This window comes from Arachis ipaensis, chromosome B09 (genome assembly GCF_000816755.2).
Source record: "Arachis ipaensis cultivar K30076 chromosome B09, Araip1.1, whole genome shotgun sequence".
NCBI lineage: Eukaryota > Viridiplantae > Streptophyta > Magnoliopsida > Fabales > Fabaceae > Arachis > Arachis ipaensis.
The window spans coordinates 131,513,210-131,522,899 of record NC_029793.2 but is presented as its reverse complement, the minus strand read 5'-3'; the positions used below and the strand labels follow the sequence as shown (position 1 = coordinate 131,522,899).

The 9,690-nt window shown below is 36.8% G+C and overlaps 1 pseudogene; it reads right to left on the bottom strand.

Annotated features, from left to right (window-relative positions):
• On the bottom strand, nucleotides 1,640–9,365 carry LOC107616473 (annotated as a pseudogene).

The following is a 9,690-nucleotide window of genomic DNA, read 5'->3' as shown; positions in this document are numbered from 1 at the left end:
GTTAAACAACTTTCAATTCAATTGCTTCATGTAAGTAAGTAAAATATCCGATTGCAATCAAAACCATTTAGAGACAAAGAATTTAAAAGTAAAAATAGAAATGTGTTAGCAATTACCAAGGCCAATATTTTAAAGTAGAAAGTTGAACTTGCCAGGTAACTATCGAGTATGCGAACCTCCCAGATAAGTGTCCCTTGTTCCATGGCAACATGCATCCATTACTCTAAGTTACCATTATTCACATATTAATCCATTAGTAGCTTGAACATTGAAACAAACACTAAAAATGATTTGCTTTGCTAAAAATAAGTACCTGTTAACTCCCTCCAAGAAGGCACACAAGATATTTATGTCTAACATGACCTATAGCCTCCACTTCAATTATGAATTCTCTCTTCTTGTTCTCTGTTAAATAATTTCAAATTTCAATCACACAACAACAACTACGCTTTAATAATGGAAAGAATCATCGTCAACAAATAGTCTCAACTACTGTCTAGTGTCTAGTGCTATAATGAAAGAAAGGTTGAAAGAAGCAAATCAAATAAAGTATCCTTACATTTTTTAAGAAGTTTTTTTACTGCCACTTCATTTCTATTGATCAATCTGCCCTATAAACACATAAACTGCTTTTTACCATTCTTGGAGCTTCCTTCTTCCTCATACATCGAACTAAAACCTCTCTGATAGAGATAGTTTGAACTACACTGACTAACATTATTATGATCACAAAATAACACTCATGCAAAAAGAAATATTCACAAAGATTAGGCTCTTAAAAAAGTTGAGTATATAGAAAATTACATGTTTGAAGAATGGATGCTACCATAGTGATCTAAATGGTGGAATTTCTTCTTCTGAAATGGTTTAGAATATACAGCTAAATGCATAAAGTCATATTCAAAAGTAAGAAACACAAGAAATGCCAAGAAATGTACACAATAACTTTTGTTTGCTACCTTGCTATGGCTATGGGCATTACTAAAATAATGTTGATTTTAGGAATTTCAGCATATAAAAGAGAACTAAGGTTAATTAGGAATTAATCACATTAGTACATACTACTAAGTAGCTAATTATATTTATACATTTAAATTATACTTTATACCAGTGGTTCATTCTCTATACCACCAAAAGGATAAATGAATAAAACATGCAAATCCAAGCCAACGCACTCATCTCCACCAACAACAAGACAAGAAGAGAAAACTTAAATCGACCAGATAGTGTTTTAGAGAGGTAAGATTCAGAGCACTACCTCCAGAGAGAGTGACGGTGAGGGAAGTGCAATGGAGCAATTTAGGGTTCCTTCAAGTCTGCTTCGCGATTCGGGTTTGCCGGCATAATCGGATTGATTTTGCTTGCTTCTTTGGTGACTCGAACTGATGGCACTCGAATTGCAAATTGTGGTCCCTTGCTCTTCCACAAATAGGAATCTAAATAGGAATGGATTGAGCGAAACGGATTTGCTTTGAAGGTTAGTTGGCTTGATCTGAGTGTAGGAACTAAGAAATTACGAATTTGGAGAAACTAAAGAAAATGTTATTAGCGAAAGGGGTTGGTTGCATGTTATCAAATTTTTTTTGGTGACTGAAATAAACTAAACAAAAAAAATAAAACAAACAAAAAAAGGAACTGCTTAAATAGAGGGACAGTCCCTTTTAAGACTACTCTTAAACTCCTCCCAAGGTGAAAGAAGCTCCACATGTGAAAGTTGTAACTTCATCGCGATCTTTGCCATAGTATCTGCCACCGTGTTTGCATCTCTCATAATCAAACGAAAATCAACACGCCAATTCCAATGCATGATATCTCTTCTTTTGAGCACCAATGGATCAATAAACCCAAAACCATCTTGAGTAACAAGATTAAATGCTTCCACACAATTCGTCTCACAAATAACATCTCGTCGGCCCACATCCCAAGCTAAGAGATATCCTCTCCAAATGGCAAACAATTCTCCTTGAAGAATACTATTACTCTCAATTATTCCCAAACGCCCCCTTTGCCAACTCCCATTACAATCTCTAATAACACAAGCAAAACCAACACTATCACCCGAACCAAAATAACTAGCATCACAATTAATCTTAAAAGTACCAATGGATGGGGGATTCCAAAAACCATTTAGAGTAGAGAGAAGGGACATACGTTGTAATTCAAAAATATTCCTAAGCTCCTTTTCTGAAGTTAATGCCAGACAAATCACTTTTTTCGGAGGCCAAGTTTCATGAGGATTAAAGATGTCATTATTTCTTGCTTGCCATATCCACCAAAGTCCCGAAAAGAACTTGAACATATGCTCTCTGCTATGATACAAGAACCAGTTCTTCAAATCCAAAGGATGACAAGAAAGATCCAACCTATGTCAGACAAGCTGAGCTTTTGGACAATCCCGAATACAATGTAAAATCGATTCCTGGCTAGAAAGACATCTTGGACACCTATCCGATGATGACATCCCTCTTCTAAAGTGAAAACTTGCAGTAGGAAGAGCCTCCTTAAGACACAACCAAGCCAAAAACTTATGCTTTTCCGGAACAAGCTGACGCCAAAGCCAAAGCCAATTCTCCCGCTCCTCCCAACCAAATAGCTGCTTACACAACCACAAGTAACCATTGCGTGAGTCATAGACTTTGGCAGCAGACCCACACCAATACCAACCCACTTCCGGACCTGCTTGTTCATCTGGATTGTAAGAGAGAATATTACCTTTCAAATTTTGAGATAAAAGGAGAATAAAGAGTATCCAAATGCCACCTACCAACCGACCAAATATCCTGTATCCGGAGATTCGAATCAGAAATGTGAACATAATTCATCTCATTAGATAACCGTCCTTCTCTCCTCCAGCTAAAAAACCAAAAATTCTGGTTCAAATCTCCAATACACCAAGCAAACCCATCCTTCAACACTTCCCAAGCCTTGCAAAGACACCTCCGAATGGGAGAGTCCTTGTTCTTCGGATAACTAAAACAGTCATATAGAGATGATCGGTATTTAGCATCCAACAATTGGACCCATAGCTTGTTTGGCTACTGGAAAAAAGTCCAAACTAGCTTCCCAAGAAGAGCAATATTTACACAATAAGGATCTCTAATCCCCAAACCTCCATATTTTTTTGGAGTAACCAGTACCTTCCAACTAACAAGATTCAATCCTCTTCCATCAACTTGTCCTTTCCAAAGAAAATTTCTCATGATAGACTCCAATTTACTAATGATTCCTTTGGGAAAAATAGAGGCCTGCATCTAGTACGTGGGAATAGCGGCTGCAACAGAATTAACCAAGCAGAGTCTACCAGCCCGATTGAGTAAACTCCCTTTCAGCTTGCTAGCCTACTCCGAATCTTATCCAGGACACCATTGAAAGCTGAACGAGTCACTCTAGAATGGCTAAGGGTAACTCCAAGATACCTGCCCAAGTCCTGGACAAATCTGATAGAGGATACCCCAGTGAAAACCTCTTTCCTTGTTGTAGAGACATTCTTGGAGCAAAGAGCTTTAGACTTCTCCACATTAATCTTCATCCCAGATGCTTTGCAAAAAGTCTCTAAAACCAACATCACATTTTGCACTTGTCTCTTTGTAGCTTTACAGAATAGAAGCAAGTCATCTGCAAACATTAAGTGGGATATTCTTGGTCCCCCTCTAGAAATAGCAATCGGCTCCCACAAGCCCAAATCAACCTGATGACTAATAAAGCATGCCAATCGCTCCATACACAACACAAAAAGATAGGGTGACATAGGGTCTCCTTGTCTAAGACCTCGGCTAGGAGTAAAGCCATTCAGACGATTCTCATTCCAAAGAATAGATAAGGAAGAAGCAGTGACACAATTCATAATCAAATTAATTGTAGGAATAGGAAAACCAAAGCTCTTAAGGGTATGAGCTAAAAACCTCCAGTCAACTCTGTCATAAGCTTTCTCCAAATCAATCTTAAAGGCCAGTGTGCCTTTCTTTGATTTAGTCTTCTTCATAAAGTGGAGAACTTCTTGAGCAATAATGATTTTGTCAGGAGTTTCTCGTCCTGGAATAAATCCTCCTTGAAGCGGGCCAACAATCTCCGCAAGATGAGGACAAAGCCTATTAACAAGGACCTTCGTGATGATCTTGTAAACTACATTGTAGAGACTAATCGGCCTGAAATCTTTCATAGATACCGGTGATTCAACCTTTGGAATAAGAACCAGTAAAGTCTCCAACATTCTCGGATCAAGAGTAACACCGGAGAATGCCTGCTTAACCATCTTCCAAACATCAAGACCAATGATCTCCCAATATTCTTTTAAGAAGAAAGCTTGAAACCCATCAGGACCCGGAGCTTTAAAAGAGTTCATGTGAAAAACAGCTGTTCTGACTTCCTCCATAGTAACTGGTGCCGTAAGATTATTGCAAGCTTCCTCATTCAGAGAAGGAAGAGGCACATCACCAAGGCAACCCAAATCAACATCATCCAAATGACAGAATAAGCTTTTATAGAAAGACTCTGCTTCTTGACTTAGAACCTCTGGATCAGTTTCCCACACTCCATCCTTGGGAAAAAGGCCATGAATCTTATTATGCTTCCTTCGCGCAAGAGTTTGAATATGAAAGAATATTGTATTCCTATCCCCGAACCTTACCCACTGCTCTCTGGACTTTTGGAACCATAGGAGCTCTTCTTGCACTAGAGTATTATTATAATCATCAAGTAACTGTTGTTCTTTCTGACGCAAATAAATACTATCCACCACTTCCAAACGCTTTTGTAAATAATTAATCTGCTGCTCTAATTCACATTTCTTAACAAAAATGTTACCAAATACCTTCGAGTTAAACTCTAGTGAATTCTTCTGTACTTCCGAAAGCTTGCCATGAATCCCTCTATTACCAGACCACCATGACTGATTCACAATATCCCTATACCCAGGATAAGTAGCCCAAGCAGCAACAAATTGAAAAGGTCGATTCTCTTTAGGATGAGGACGACCTTTACAACGCACCAGAATAGGGCAATGATCAGACTGAAGCCTATTTAAAACTTCTGCATAAGCCTCTGGAAAGATAGATAACCAACTACTATTTATACAGACTCGATCAAGCTTTTTTGCCACGTCAACATAATTTTTCACCCTTCTGTACCAAGAAAATCACCTCCCAATAGTCTTCAGATCAAACAAACCACTATCCCCTAATGAAGTAGCAAACATGTCTGCTCTTTGATGAGAAAATTGACAGCCCTTAGATTCATTAGAAAATTTGACTTCATTAAAATCACCAAGAACAATCCAAGGTCCTTGAAAAACTATGGATTGTGCAATAAGATAATCCCAAAGGAGAACCCTTTTATTAAATTGAGGACTGCCATAAATACCACTACACCTCCAAATTAAATTATCAAATTGAACCTCAACAGTAACACCCTGATCAAAAGCATCAATGAACTTACAACAAACACACTGCATAGAGGATAGAAACCAAATACCTCCCTTATGCCCTTCTGCTTCTACTATACCAACAGAGTGATACTCCAACCTTTCCCAAAACAATTTTAAATGCTGAAAAGGAGAGTGAGTTTCAACCACAATAAAGAAAACAGGTCTAAATTTTCTAACAAGTTCTTTACAATGCACCCGGGCTAACTTATTAGAAGCACCCCTAATATTCCAAACAATCATATTTAAACTATCCATAAATAATAGGGACAGAATAAATAAGAACATAAACTCTAAACAGAATCACCAACCTCAATAGGTGGTTTGTCCTGCGGAACTGACACACTCTGATCCTCAATAATTGCCACCTTCGGACCCTCTAACACTGCACCTGCCATGCTTCCATCTACTAAGGTTTCCTCCATTGTGCCACCATTTTTATCAACTGGCGAGTTCTGTAGGGAGGAAGGCCGAGGACGCTTCCGTAGAGAAATTCCACGACGTGCAGGAGTTCTGCACGATGAAGATGGTGCAATTTCATATTTTTCTCGCTTCCCCATCCTAATGCCAATTGATTTGCCTCCATCACCATGAAAATTGGGCCTTGGAACCTTTCTCGAACCATACTTGTGCTGCTTTCCATCTTGGTCCTTCAAACCTGATGACTGACCCATTGTGAATTTTTCCTTACGCAGCACTTGTTGCCAGCCCTCTCAATCATCTATGCATGCCTCATTAACATGACCATCAGGCACGTGAGGAGCTAATGATTCCGTAACGACATCCTTTCCTTTAACAACTCCTAATTTCTCACCCAAATTACGAGAATTCTCACCCAAATTACGAGCTTCTGATTCAGCCTATTTATGAAGCTCATGATTGTTGTGTGGCACTAGTGTTGGGGCTTTATTATTTTTTTCCATCACCAAAGGAATTTCTGTTTCCTTCCAAGGACTCCTTCTCCATGCACAACAATTTATCATGCCCATACCGTGCACAAGTAGCACAAATCAACTGTAAACTCTCGTACTCCACTTCATGAGTCACACCCTCCACTATAATATGTTTGATTACAGGCAACCCAAGATTAATTTGAACACAAGCTCAGGCATATTTTCCTCTTTTTGCAAGCTTAGTGGCCAAATATACTTTCACCGGAACCCCTGTTGCAGAAGCAATTCGCAGCATTGCTTGTTCCTGGTAGCACCAAATTGGAAGTCCCGAGACTCGAATCCATACCAGCGTTGATCCAAAAGATTCTTCGCATGGCCTAAAATCCACGTCCCATGGCTTTACTGCAACATAGTGACCGTCTATCAACCACGGGCCACCAAGAATGACTTTCTCACGATCCGCAGCAATATCAAATTTAACCAAAAAATACCCAAACCCCACATTCAATAAATCAAACCCTCCTTTGATGCGCCATACTATCCGAAGCTTATGCATGAGAGCCGTGTAGCCATAATGCTTATCCATCACCTTGATCACGATGGCTTCCTTATAAGGTTCAGCTAGACAGCTCTTTGCCTCCTTGGTAAAACTGACACTTGGTGGGCGAGAATCACCCTGCTTACCTGTCACCGTCGCAATACCATCCCAGATAAAGATCCTACTAATGCAAAGGCCTTAGACTTTTCTGCACCAATGACTTTATCTCTAAAAGAGACCTTGGATGGCTTTTCTAACCCCTCTCGAGAAGAACCCTCCTTACCACTCTTCCGATGGCATGGCCATCTTTCTCACCGTGTTTCACCCTCAACCGCTCGCCCCGCTCTCTCCTTCTCTCATTCTCCTTGAGTATAGAGTACGTATTCTTTCTCTACTAGGGTTTTTTTTAAATGTTCGGCGTGTTATCAAATTTGAATCAATTGCAGGAGCTAACAAATAGGGGATTTGGGAAAAAAGAAAAGAAAAGTGTGAGGGAGATATCCTAAAAACTGGGTGTGGACTACTAAATAAAAATTGCATTTAACATTGCCACTAAAAATTTCATTTATCTTATTATAGATGTTAATTTGAATTTTGTTTTTTTTTAATTTTGGTGACTAATTTGAATTTTATTTAGTGAAGTAACTCTCATTTTTAATTTAGAGTAAAATTTAATTTTAAAAAAAATATTAAATTGTAAATTTTATAACTTTAAATTATATTTCAAAAATTTTATATACTAATTAAAATTTAGAATTTTTTGAGTTGTTGGATTTAAAAAAATGGCATCAGTAAAAATTAAAATAAATAAACTTAAAATTTAAGAATTTGATACCTTTGGATTGAAAAAGAATATAAATTTTGTACATAGTTAGAAAATGAACTTCCATGAAATTAATTTTATTTTATTTTTCTATTAAACTAATAAAATGATAATAAATAGATAGAATAATAAAATGTAGGTATAAAACTAATGTTCTGAATTTTAAGAGTTAGGACTTTGCTCATTAATATTGTGTAAATTAATAGTGAGTAATTAAAATAGTTATTATTCCAATCAATCATAATTAGTATTTTTTTATTTTCTAGAATTAGCTAGAGTTATTTTGTTTAAGATAAATATGTACTTTTTTGTACTTCTTTGATACTCTTTTTATAATTTTAACATTTATTTTCAATTAAATCATTTTATTCCATTACTAAAGTTTCTAAATTAATACATACTGTGGAATTGGACACTGAAACTGTATTTGGCCAGAAAGAGTACGAATAAAAAAATTTGACAACTAAAAAACATAAATAGTAAATTTGTATGTATATGAATTAATCTCTTTGATTACATTACAATCTGATTTTTATAAAATAATGAACAACATAACCACACTAAAAAATTACTGTTAAATCAAGAAGGGCAAATTAACCAAATCAGCGTAGAAGTAGTAGTAAGTAAAACAAAACAAGATTCGGAGATATGACAGAGTATAAGAATAATAGCAAATGAAAAAATTGCACACCGTTAACCACATCTAAAATCAAACTATTAGCAAACTTTATTAATTTTTCAGTGGCAGCACTCGAAAGAATTGAGGAAAAAAAAACTAACAATTGGAGAATTAGAAAAGCTTGATAAATCGAATTTACCTTATATTAGAGTTTAAAATTGGAAAAAAGTATAAACCGTATAAAAATATTTTGAGAGGGATGGAGAAAAATACCAAATTAAGCGCGAAAATTAGAAGTGAAAATCGTTCGAATTCGTCACGGTGATCATTAGATCCGTGGTAATTGAGAGAACTCATCTCAAATTAGCCACGAACAAATAAAACCGTCGAAAAATTTCACAAAATTTGGCCACGGAGATATAAGACGTTGCAAGTGATTACCGTGATCATATAAATTTATCACTGTTTTTCATTCGTGGGTATCTTCTCGTTGGTAACGCCCGTGTTTCTGGTAGTGATATAGAGACTTTTGCAATTTACAAACCAAACTTGGTTGTAACACAGCCAAACCGGGTGGTATCTTCATATAACCTTCCTTGTCCAAATCTTCATAAAGGAAGGCAGTGTTGACGTCCAGCTATTTCAAATGTCATTTCTTTACCGCTGCTAATGCTAACATTACTCGTAGGGTAGTCATTATCACCATAATCTACTCCTTGCACTTGAGTGAATCCTTTTGCAACTAGCCTCGCTTTGTGCCTTTCTATGGTGTCATTGGGATTGAATTTTACCCGAAAAACCCATTTGCAGCCCACAACCTTCTTGTTTTTTGGGAGTTCAGTGAGACACCAAGTTCTGTTCTGATCTAGAGCTGTCAATTCATCTTGTATTGCCTTTCTCCAACATTCATATGCAGCCGCTTCCTCATAAGTGTTAGGTTCTTGATTTGAGGTGATGGCTAGAGAAAGTGACTTATATTTTGGGATTAGTTTATCATTTGACAAATGTTGTGAGATAGGATATAAAGAGTTGGAGTTGGCAAAGTTGCCAGAGTGAGCTGTGTGGGTTGTCATACAATGATAGTCTTTTAAATAAGTAGGCGGTTTCTTAACTCTTTCAGACTTTCTAGTAATGCAGTCATGTGTGGTGTTAGAGTAGTAATGGGTGCAATGGTGTGTGAGAAAATTGATGAGTACATTGAATTTGAAAAATATTCATGTTTACGACGCCCCGAAAAACTAAACTGCAATGCAAGAGCATACAAAAAAAAAACACAGATAAAAAATACAAAGAGAACGTAGTTACCATAAATTAATGCATGTGTATGTTGTTTGAAAAAACTTTTTAATTGGTCTATAAAAATGATGACGAATAACATGAATAATAAATAGATATAAT